Source organism: Lampetra fluviatilis, chromosome 23 (genome assembly GCF_964198595.1).
Source record: "Lampetra fluviatilis chromosome 23, kcLamFluv1.1, whole genome shotgun sequence".
Taxonomy (NCBI): Eukaryota; Metazoa; Chordata; class Hyperoartia; order Petromyzontiformes; family Petromyzontidae; genus Lampetra; species Lampetra fluviatilis.
This window is the reverse complement of record NC_136297.1, coordinates 5,761,362-5,773,765: the sequence shown is the minus strand read 5'-3', so window position 1 is coordinate 5,773,765 and position 12,404 is coordinate 5,761,362. Positions and strand designations below refer to the sequence as shown.

At 54.4% G+C, this 12,404-nt stretch overlaps 1 protein-coding gene across 5 annotated transcripts in view; it reads left to right on the top strand.

Annotated features, from left to right (window-relative positions):
• The window catches only part of LOC144940644 (uncharacterized), a 43,934-nt gene extending 37,586 nt beyond the window's left edge, over window positions 1-6,348 (top strand). For 4 of the 5 annotated variants that reach the window (XM_078866910.1, XM_078866907.1, XM_078866909.1 and 1 more), the window contains exon 12: window positions 770-6,348. The gene's annotated coding sequence lies outside the window, so the exon portion shown is untranslated. The remainder of the gene's footprint in view (window positions 1-769) is intronic. The other variant, XR_013639150.1, reaches the window with a different exon arrangement.
• The last annotated feature ends 6,056 nt before the right edge of the window (window positions 6,349-12,404 follow it).

The window sequence follows — 12,404 nt, the reverse complement described above, 5'->3', positions numbered from 1 at the left end:
GACCCGTGGCACCTGGGTCTGCCCCGTGACCTCCTGCCAGCGGGTGTTCGACACTTCACGTGGCCTCAACGTGCACTTGGCCTGGCACAACCGTCGTGGTGACGTCACCGCCACTTAGTGGCGAATGGCGGTTGTTGTTTTATGTTTAAACAGTTTCTGAGCGCAGCGCCCAAAGGGCCAAAAACACCAAGCGGCCAGCTACAACCAGCACTGCGGAAGCTGTATACGACGAGAGCGTAACGTGTTGCTTGAATTCGGAATGGTTATTGTCGTAAGAGCTTGGGGATAAAGGGATGGCGACGTGGGAAGAGGCAATTCTAGAATGGAGCAGTGCAAGGGAAGAAACGGAGAGAAGTGTTGTAACTCATGGGGTGGTGAGCGAGTGGGTGAGCGCGTGGGTGAGAGTGGGTGAGTGGATCAGGACCGAGTCCTCAACGCGGGCGGAGGGGGGTCAATGAGTACAGGTCACGGGAACAGTAACCACCACCAGGGCAGCAGCGATAGAAGAGTAATACAGAGGCGCGACCTGGCCACCAGCGAGCGAGTGACTGGAGTGAATCCGTGAGTGCTGGATCATGAATCACCCCGACTGCTCTACCCGGCACTCTATGAAGTACAGCTGTGCGCGTGTGTGTGTGTGCGTGTGTGTGCGTGCGTGTGTGTGCGTGCGTGTGCGTGCGTGTGTGTGCGTGCGTGTGCGTGCGTGCGTGCGCGTGCGTGCGTGTGTGTGCGTGCGTGTGTGTGCGCGTGCGTGCGTGTGTGCACACAGGACCACAGCGAGGGCTGCTGTTCGTCCCTGAACCCCGCGGTACCCTGTGACACGACCCCAGTGGCGACAACGTAGGGGAGCTCATGGGACCCTGTCGAGAACCCCCATCGGACTTCGTGGGTCCTCATAGCCCCACCCCCCCCTGAACGTGTATCACGTGGGATGGGGGGGGGGTGTCTGGCCCTGCTTGGACCCCCTGAGTGAGTGAGTGAGTGTGTAACGCGACCCCTGGGTCCCCCGATGGAGTCTCGGAGAAGGGGGTGTGTGATGTGGGCTGTCGGTGCAACTACACACACACACGCACCTCGCAGGTACACACGTACGCAGGTACTATATACAAATGTACATACACAAGCACGCACGTGCGCACTACGTAATGTGTACACACATACACACTATAGACTCGGCACTTGTCCCATATCGGGCAAGGCGCCCTTAGCGGGTGATGGTGTGGCCAGAACCATGCCTAGCCACCTTTGTCTCTACAGTGCTGAGGTTTACAACACTGCACTGGGTACTCGTTTAAGGCTGAGTGGACCTAGAGGGGAGGAGCCCAGGACCGGTACATATATTGCTCGCCACTGGAGTTAGCAGTGGCTGGGAATCGAGGTGAGGGTGCTGGGTTTGTAGCGCAGTGTGCTAACCACTTTGCCACTGCTCCACACACACACACACGGGTGCTATTGGTACAGTTATATACACAATTATTCACACACATATATATACGCACTCAATAAACGCCAACACAATGTTTACACAAACAAGTATTATACACAGCTGATACTATACACTACGTGACTTTCCCGAAATAACCATAGAATACGATACTACACACACACACACAAACGTGGTGTAAAACGTACACACTATTCGCACACGCGTAAACACTGCGACTACATACACAAGTACACACACACACACACGTGGTGTATATACGAACTACACATACACACATTTCGATTTAAAGCTTTCGTGACTGCAGGGATTCATCTTCTTGGTTCTTTCGGTAAAGTCACGTAGAATGGAAATAATAAAATAATAAAATAAAAACATAATAAAATAATTCTCACGACGTTTCGGCCACAACGCAAGCAGCCGTCCTCAGGCAAGCAGTGACCTGTTCTCCACTTGAGGACGGCTGCTTGCGTTGTGGCCGAAACGTCGTGAGAATGATTTTATTATGTTTGATTTTTATTATTTTATTATTTCCATTCTATGTGACTTTACCGAAAGAACCAAGAAGACATACACACATTCTATACATGCACTCTGCATGTGGCAATGCAAAAATTTGTGAAAGTGAAATAAATTCTTACACTCATGATAGATACAAGCAAGCATCGAATCGCTGGCAGCAGAACCCCAATGTTTTACGGATGAATACGACCGACGTGCAATTGCCATGCCGCTGTGAACACGTGATGGGCCGACTTTACGGAGCGAACAAAGCGATGCGAATGAGATGGGGGGGGGTAAAAACGAAAACTTGTTTGTTATCTCGCTCGACTACGGGAATGAGACTACAAACCTCGATTGTTGAGTTGAACCCAGACCCACTCCCCCCCCACCCCTCCCGGGGTCGTGACGATCCACGAGTCTTCTTCTTCACACAGCCTGGCCAGTGTGCGTATCCTCCTGTTTCTAGTAGCCCTGCAGAGCCAGTGGGGCAATTCCACGTTCCTATGGCGGGGGCGTCTGTATCTGTAAAGGGGCAACCACTGTTGACTTCCCCACAAAGTGGTACTGATTTTATCGACCGCCCCCCAGAGGGGATGTGGTTGCGTATTTGCACGACTATTAAATTATCAACACGCGTGATGTATAGAGACACTACAAATATAAAGATCCCCCGTGTAGCCTTAAAATACACTTTTGGGGCAAGTGCTGTTAGCGAGCACCTATCAAGGCCGTCAGTGTGCAAGGGGGTGTGTGGGTGGGTGGCCAGGACCACGCAACGGCCAATTTCGCCTCCCCAGTACGGATGTTTACACGTGGCACCAGGTACTCGTTTAAGGCCGAGTCGACCTAGGGGAGGCCCAGGACCAGTTAAAACATTCACTACGTATTGGTCATGAGCGGGGAAACGAATTTGGGTCGCCGGATTTGTCGCACACTGCGCGAATCACTGCGCCACCCCTCCCCACTTACACACACGTACACTCACGTGTTCTATATCCACGTGTGTATGTTTACACACACACACACACACTGGTGCTATACAGCCATACACAGACATACACCCACACATAAACACACAAGCATGCATACCTACGCAACTCATAAGTGTGTGCATATATGTATATACACAAGTACACACACACACACCTTTGTGAGAACATGTACGCATAGACACACAGACGTACAAACATCGTACACGTGTGAAGATTGTACTCGTCCCCACAGGTCTACACATGGACAGACTCGTAAACAAGTACGCACACATACAAACGTTTGCACACACATGAAGACATGTACACACGTACAACAACCGCCATTCGTCACTAAGTGGCGGTGACATCATCACGGCGCTTGTGCCAGCCCATGTGCACGTTAAGGCCACGTGAAGTGTCGAACGCCCGCTGGCAGGAGGTCACGGGATAGACCCAGGTGGTGCCATGGGTCGACTGACTGAGATGGCTGACCGATACACCACCTGTGCCCTCTACTGTGCCAACACGTACAAACATTTATACACGCGCACACATGCGCACATGCATGTACACACGGGTACGAATGTGTGCACACACGTACGAACATGCGTGCACGCAGGCAGACGCGTGGGAACGTGTACACGCGCATGTAAGCCACACGTGCACACGCACATATCAGGAGAGTCCAGTGTTTCAGATCCCAGCATGAGGGCTCCACGTGGAGCCTCTAAAAGAGATGAGAATTGTGCAGCGTTTCCATGAACCACGCAACTCCAATTCCCGCCCACGCCGTCACCCGGGCCCCCCACTATACGCCAGAGGTCGCAAACGGGTTTTGATTCCTTACCCGTACCCGTACCCGGCCGCACCAGGGTCGCAAACGGGTACCCGTACCCGGCCGTACCCGTACCCTACCCGTACCCGGCCTGGGAGTATCGGGTACCTGATTGCGACCTCTGGGATAAAGCCATGTTGCAGGCGCGGGTGGGTTGATTCTAGGAACTTGAATTGTGAGAAGAGACAAGACGTTGAGAAATGAGTGACAAACGGTTACTCACCAGTGACTCACGGCCTACCCGTACCCGTACCCGGCCGCACCAGGGTCGCAAACGGCTACCCGTACCCGGCCGGGTACGGGTAGCCGGGTATCGGGTAGGGTACGGGTATCGGGTACCCGGTTGCGACCTCTGCTGTGCGCACACCGTTTCCAATTTTATCCCGATTGTGGTATTTGGTGCCGCGTGACGGGAGCGAGAATCCTTTGGGAGGTCTCGTGAGAGCAGCGCCACCTCTCCTGCTGGGAAGCAGGATATCACCGAGCTCGTCTCCGGGGTCTCGTCGTCTTTAAGTGACCCCTGGTTCACACATCAGAATCACCATCTTTGCGTAGGCTGGAGGAATCCGATGAGCTACGAAGCTTTTTTTCAAACGTCCGGTACAAGCACGCAGTCGAGGGCTGCGTGCTCCCGCCAACCGCTCTGCCATATGAGAGTGAGGTTCTTCACGTGCCACCAGTCAAAACCCCGTTATTTTAATTCTCACGGCCGGAATTTTAGACTGCGATGCGGAATTAAATTCAATGCGATGGTGCCGTTATTTTGTATTTACGTGTAACGAACAACTTTTGTTGGGTTTCCAGTTTGGGCCAGAGTCCGAATTTTCCGCTCCAAATTTCAATTGTCGAGCTTGGTGGGCCGACGGACCCGACGTCAGAATTGTGGGCGAACGTGAACACCGTAGACATTTGTGTGAGAGACCTGCCCATCCGACTGGCGCGGAAACTCTTAATAACTTGGAAGGTCGTGGGAAACGCCACCTTTTTATCTGTTGTAACTCTAACGAGTTGTCCATCATGAGTCGAACTCAAGCGCACTTTTGAGTTCCCCCTCGAGTTAGCGGTCCATGGAAACGAGGCGTCCGATACTCGGTAAGGTGGGAGGCGATCGGAGCAGGTGCAAGATGATGACATATTTCGTGGGAGGGAGACGAGATGAGGATGTGGACGGTGCCGAGAGGAAATGTCGTAGTGGGAGAAACTAGTGGTAGCGGAAGACAAGTGCTGTATATGGTAGCAGCTGGGAGATGAGTCCAGATAGGAATTACAACTGGAGATGAGTGCAGATAGGAATGAAAGCTGGAGATGGAGTGCAGATAGGAATGAAAGCGGGAGATGGAGTGCAGATAGGAATGAAAGTGGGAGATGAGGCCAGATAGGAATGAAAGTGGGAGATGAATGGAGATGGGAATGAAAGCGGGAGATGGAGTGCAGATAGGAATGAAAGTGGGAGATCAATGGAGATAGAATGAAAGCGGAAGATGAATGGAGATGGGAATGAAAGGGGGAGATGGAGTGCAGACAGGAATGAAGGTGGGAGATGAATGGAGATAGAATGAAAGTGGGAGATGGAGTGCAGATAGGAATGAAAGTGGGAGATGAATGGAGATAGAATGAAAGTGGGAGATGAATGGAGATGGGAATGAAAGCGGGAGATGGAGTGCAGACAGTAACGAAGGTGGAAGATGCGTTCAGAAGTGCAGACAGGAATGATAGCGGGAGATGATGGCAAATAGGAATTACATTTGGAGGGAGGGGGAGCCTTGAGAATTATTCATTCGGTGGGAGGTGGGAGTCGCTGGCTCCTATTTATTTAATTTATTCACCGTGCGCCACTGACACCCGGACGACCCGCTCGGACGAGGGTTCCGGGATGGTCGGTTGGGATGGGGACTCGAATGGAGCCCCTCCCCCGAGGGATGGAGGGAGAGGGCGAGGTGTCCCCCCCTTCATGGCCGAGGTGACCGGTTTGATTTGATCCTCGTGTGTGGATACCTGTTGATTCCCCTGTCTTCTTTGAACCTCCGTCTCCGCATCGATCCCCTGCCATCTCGCGATCCCCAAATCTCCCCTTGAATCCTTTTCATCCCTTTCATCCTCTGCTGGTTCCCGCAATTCTTGATATCCCAACCTCCTCTTAAACCCCCGATATATTCGGTTGATTCACCCCCCCCCACCCACCCACTGTATCTTGTTTGACCCCCTTGTGTTCTCTTGAACTCGGTCTCCTGATCATTTTGTATCATCCTGATCCAATTTCCTATTGACCCCACTATCTCATATTGAGCCACGTCCTCCCTCTGGTTCCCTGGTCTTACTGTCGACCCCCCCCCACCCCGCATCTTCTCATTTCCCCACTATTCTCTTTATCCCCTATCCCCTCTATCCCCTATCCCCTCTATCCCCTATCCCCTCTATCCCCTATCCCCTCTTGAGCTGCAGATCCCTCTTATATCTCCGATTGATCCTCCACGCATCTCCCCATCATCCCATCCCGCCCCCACCCGCCCGCCCGCTACTGCTGTGTGCCCTGTATTCGTGTCACGTGATTGTGCTTTAATCAGAAATAAACTTTGGCAGAAGCCACCGCCTGCACGTTACTATGCCGAGGCCGACTCTGCCCGTGTTCATTTAACGCAACTGACGAGCGAGTGGTGATGGTAGAAAAGGCTGCAGGCTGTCGTGGTGGTGATGTGGGCGATGGAGTTGGTGATGTGCTTGGTGTGGGGAACGGTGGCGCAGTGGTTAGCGCAACTGTTATGAACCCACTGACCCAAGATCGATTCCCACGCACGGCAAACGGCGACTCGCCGAGGTCGATTGCGTCTTGAGTACCTGGTGCGAGGTGTGAGCATCAGCACTGGGGAGACAAAGGCGGCCGGACGTGGTGATGGCCACCCACCCATTTGTGCACCGTGATAGCCTTCATAGGTGCTCGCTAACAGCACTTGCCCAGCAGTCTCTTGAAGGCTATGGGGGGGGGGGGGTTCTTAGGCTTTGATGCGATTGGTGGTGGTGAAAGATGCTGGTGATGGTATTTGTGATGTTCGTGAAGGTGGTGGTGATGGAGATATTGGTGATGGCCGTCACGGAGTCTCAAGACCGATATTCAGGAGGGTCCTTCCATCGGCATGTTTGGCCAATTCCATGACAGTGCAATGGGAAAGTGCTGCCCCCTAGGGACGCGATAAGAGGTCACTTGAAGTGATCTCAGAATCACTTCTGCGGTATCTGCTTCCGTGGGCCGTTTTGTGTTCTTAAGCCAAAATGCCAACAAGAGAATCCGTGTCGCGAGCAGAGCGTGACGCTTATCTCATCTGAGCCAGTACTGGAAATGCATCATTCTTGTGGCGAGTTTCAGTTCATCCATAGGGCATGTACTGTCGGGTTTTCACAAAGGGATGCACACATTATCGATCCCAATGGGATGACGATGAACTGAGTCATACCCACCCACAATATAATGCATTCAAATTACGTTCGTTCATTATTAATGTGGTGATGTGCAATAGCATTACCGTATATGAAGCGGGTTGTTGCCATAGAAACCAGAGGCTCCAGACTGGACCACTACCCCTCGGGGGAAGCGTCTCCATGGAGACGGGAGCCCCTACTCTCATCCCACTTCCAGCGCAAACCATTCACGTGTGGGGGTGACGTCTCCATGGAGACGGGAGCCCCCACTCTCATCCCCTCTTTTCCAGACCAATCCATTCACGTGTGGGGGTGGCGTCTCCATGGAGACGGGAGCCCCCACTCTCATCCCCCCAGTTCCAGACCAAACCATTCACGTGTGGGGGTGGCGTCTCCATGGAGACGGGAGCCCCCACTCTCATCCCACTCTTCCAGACTAAACCATTCACGTGTGGGGGTGACGTCTCCATGGAGACGCGAACCGCCGCTTCTCCTCCCCCCTCTTCCAGACCAAACCATTCGTCGATAGGGGTGATGCGCTTCCGTGGATACGGGAATTCCCATTTCACCTCATATTCTCCGCCTCCCGGCGTAGCACGGACTGTACCATTGCATGCAGACGGGAGCCTCCACTCATCCCCCCCACCCCATAGATCTTCAGTCTAGATTTGGACTGAACCATTATCATGTGGGGAGACGGGGTTAGGGGGTGGGGGGTGTTGCGGCGTTTCCACGGATATGGAAGTTTCCACTGAGTATGCCACACTGCTCTAATATCTAAATTCGGACTGAACCATTATACCGCAGGGATGGGTCTCCATGGAGACGACTCGCCAGAGCTGTGACAAAGAATACGGAGCCGACGACTCACAGAGCCAAGTGATAATGGTTCAGTCCAGATCAGCATCACTTGGTCGTCATGGTAACGGTAGCGGTGGAGGGTCGCCCAGGTGAGCCTCAGTGCGTGGGGTACCACGTGGCACTAGTTCGCCACGCAGCTGCCCGAGCCAGGGTTGGACTCGGGCCCGTGGACTCCTCCTCGGCTCCCCCCCCCCCCCCCGAGTCTCACCCCCCCCCCCCAAGTCTCCCCCCCACCGAGTCTCCCCCCCCCCCCCCACCGAGTCTCCCCCCCGAGTCTCCCCCCCCACCGAGTCTCCCCCCCCCCCCACCGAGTCTCCCCCCCCCCTAGTCCCCCCCCCCCCCCCGAGTCTCCACCCCCCGCCCGAGTCTCCCCTCCCCCCCCCGAGTCTCCCTCCCACCTCCCCCGAGTCTCCCCCCCCCCCCCCGAGTCTCCACCCCCCCGAGTCTCCCCCCCCCCCCGAGTCTCCACCCCCCCCCCCGAGTCTCCCCTCCCCCCCCCCGAGCCTCCCCCCCCCCCCCACCGAGTCTCCCCCCCAAGTCTCCCCCCCCACCGAGTCTCCCCCCCCACCGAGTCTCCCCCCCCCCCCGAGTCTCCCCCCCCCCCCCGAGTCTCCACCCCCCGCCCGAGTCTCCCCTCCCCCCCCCGGAGTCTCCCCTCCCACCTCCCCCGAGTCTCCCCCCCCCCCCCCCCCCCGAGTCTCCACCCCCCCGAGTCTCCCCCCCCCCCGAGTCTCCACCCCCCCCCCCGAGTCTCCCCTCCCCCCCCCGAGCCTCCCCCCCCACACCGAGTCTCCCCCCCCCCCCGAGTCTCCACCCCCCCGAGTCTCCCCCCCCCCGAGTCTCCACCCCCCCCCGAGTCTCCCCCCCCCCCGAGTCTCCACCCCCCCCCCGAGTCTCCCCTCCCCCCCCCCGAGCCTCCCCCCCCACACCGAGTCTCCCCCCCCCCCCCCCGAGTCTTCACCCCCCCGAGTCTCCCCCCCCCCGAGTCTCCACCCCCCCCCCCCCGAGTCCCCCCCCCCCCCCCCGAGTCCCTCCCCCCTTCGAGGTGCAAACCGGGACGTGCCACAGGAGGAAGTGGAACTTCTCGTTGTACCGGAGCACGCAGAGCTGCGTGCGGATCCGTGGTGTTCAGTGGCGGAGTTCACACATTGCTGTTGTTGTTGTTACTGTTGTTGTTGCTACTGTTGTTGTTACTGCTGTTGTTGTTGCTACTGTTGTTACTGTTCTTGTTACTGTTGTTGTTGTTACTACTGTTGTTGCTACTGCGTTGACAGTGGTGCACACTCAACAAAACACTCAACACATTCGTCATTAACACCGTGGCCCCGGCTCTTTCTTCATCCACACGGTGACCACGCAAACTCACTGCGCGTGTGTGATGAAGCTACAACTCTGAACTCTGTCTCTCTCACACACACACACAGGGGTTTGAGGGCTAAGCGTGTTTACTACAATTACAACATTACTGCATATGCTGAGGGAAACTAGTTTACATTCCCTCCCGTTTACACCTCAGCGTGTACATTTTAAACCCCCATTTCACGTGGGGTTTTTGTGCGCCAAAAACGATTTAACATTTTGTCTTCTCTAACGTTTTTATTGCGTGTTTTGTATTTATTGCGTGTTTTGTAGGACATTGTATTGAACCTCGTGTTACCTCAACCTCGATGCTTTAGCGTGATTTTGCTGTAAACCAAAGTTTAAAAGTTTTTTGTGACTTAAAAATCCGTGTTGGTGGGGGTTTATCTATGGAAACAGCGCCCTGGGCGATGAGGTGCATTGTGGGAGATTAGAACGTCATTAATTAGATTTAAGTCTGTTTCCCCGCTTATTGGGGTTTAAATCCACATTTTTCTTTTAACCGGCTTAACCCCATATTTTAGCATTGGAAACGGCCTTTTTGTAACGCAGCAGCGCCCTCTAGTGGTGAGATGTTTTAAGGCTACTGTACAGCACTAAAGTCAAATGTATTAAGTAAAAAAACACTAATCCTAAATCCCATGAAAATAAATCAGTTAAACCATCTTGTAATTTTTGGGGGGCCCTACTGAGCTTGGGATGCCGGTACAGACGGACCCCATACCACGGCCCCAACAGGCCCGGCCACAGGTGGTTCGCGTGTCCCAAGCAGAGGTCGCAACCGGGTACCCGATACCCGTACCCTACCCGATACCCTGCTACCCGTACCCGGCCGAGTACGGGTATCCGTTTGCGACCCTGGTGCGGCCGGGTACGGGTACGGGTAGGCCGTGAGTCACTGTTGAGTAGCTGTTTGTCACTCATTTCCCAACGTCTTGTCTCTTCTCACAATTCAAGTTCCTAGAATCAACCCACCTGCGCCTGCAACATGGCTTCATCCCAGAGGTCGCAATCAGATACCCGATGCCCGTACCCTACCCGTACCCGGCCGGGTACGGGTACCCGTTTGCGACCCTGGTGTGGCCGGGTACGGGTAAAGAATCAAAACCCGTTTGCGACCTCTGGTCCCGAGACAAAAAAAATCCACCAAAGACGACCGCCGCTGTGAAAGCGTGGCCTTGCAGGCTCGTTTATTGTACCAAGTCGCACCCAGGACCTGACAGCAGATTCAACACCGACGTCACGGAGGCGGCAGGGGTATCAGTGACTCCGTTACGAACGTCGATTGATTGCATAGCTATATTCTAAGGTTTTCGGTAAAGTCACGTAGGTAAAAAATTTTAATTAATAAAAGTGTTGCCTCCGAAACGTCGTGATTTTTATTTTATTTTTATTAATTTAAATTTTAAATTTTAACCTACGTGACTTTACCGAAAAAACCTAAGAATATGAATCCTTGCAGTCATGAAAGCTTCAAATCTGATTGCATAGCGCCAGTGTGCGATGCCCTTTACTCCCCCCCACCTTCACCAACACCACAATCAACACAATTACCTCCTAATTATAATGATTAACAACAACCGCAACCCACACATAGTGGCACTAAGTGTTCTTTCACAGTTTTCCCCACTTCGAAGGCGGCTGGTTTAGAAACCGGGCGAGGAAAAACTCCACAGCCCATGGGCCAGGACGTGGCCCCCGCTACTTCATTTCACACGGCCCGCGGCCACGCAAAAGCCCTGCGCCAATTCAAAACATCCCACAACAATCGATATTAATCCGTCACCGCAAGCAGGTTGCCCGACTATATATGTTAAAAAAATGGTTTGACAACTTCAAGTAGCATTGCTTAGAACTGGGGCCCCAACGTTACTGGAAAAAGACGGGTTTGGCCAGAAACCACGACGGCTGTAGATTTCCCGGGAGTGGCTCTGTCAGCGTCGCCAAGGCACTGAGGCAGGGCAAGCATCTTAGCAGCACTAATAGGGTACTAGAGGGAGGAGGGGCATATTTCCGATCTGGCAACAACACCCTGTGATAAACGCAGCAAGCCGCAATAGTTTAGTGTTATTAGTGGATGACGTGGAGCAGAGGTCGCAACCGGATACCCGATACCCGTACCCTACCCGGCTACCCGTACCCGGCCGGGTACGGGTACAGGTACCTGTTTGCGACCCTGGTGCGGCCGGGTACGGGTACGGGTGGGCCGTGAGTCACTGTTGAGTAACTGTTTGTCACTCATTTCCCAACGTCTTGTCTCTTCTCACAATTCAAGTTCCTAGAATCAACCCACCCGCGCCTGCAACATGGCTTCATCCCAGAGGTCGCAATCAGGTACCCGATACCCCAGCCGGGTACGGGTAGGGTATGGGTACGGCCGGGTACGGGTACCCGTTTGCGACCCTGGTGCGGCCGGGTACGGGTAAGGAATCAAAACCCGTTTGCGACCTCTGACGTGGAGGCCAGCGTTCATCTATGGTTGGCCTGGCAAAGGTATTTCAAATCCCTAGTCGGTGCTCAATAAAGAGACGTCCCCCTCCACCGGATGTAAAGTAATCCCGTCGGTTTGCGCTGCTGTAAATAAGAGTCGAGGGGATCATTCCCGTGTGGTGTCTTACGCAGGTAGCCACACTGGCCTGGCCACTCCGACACCCCCTCCTCCCGGCCGCTTCCCCTCCTCACAGCTCCACGTCCTCGTCACGGGGATGCCCCACTTCTTTTCAAGCCACGTTTGCCTCCTTCCCGGTCACGCCTCAATCATTACGTACGTATGTACGTAGCCAAATGTGCTCATCGGAGGTGCGGGGGGAAGAACAACAAACCAAACACAAAAATCACCTCTAAAAAGAGATTCGTTTTCAATATAAGATTCAAAAGTTATCTCACGACGCCTCCCTCGTTTACCTGGCCGCTCCCAACACCCCTGGCACGCCCCGATCCTTCCGCACGCGGCCCCGCACCCCCACCACTCCCCTCACCCCACGGCCTTCACCGCCCGCCCCCCCCCCCCCCCTCG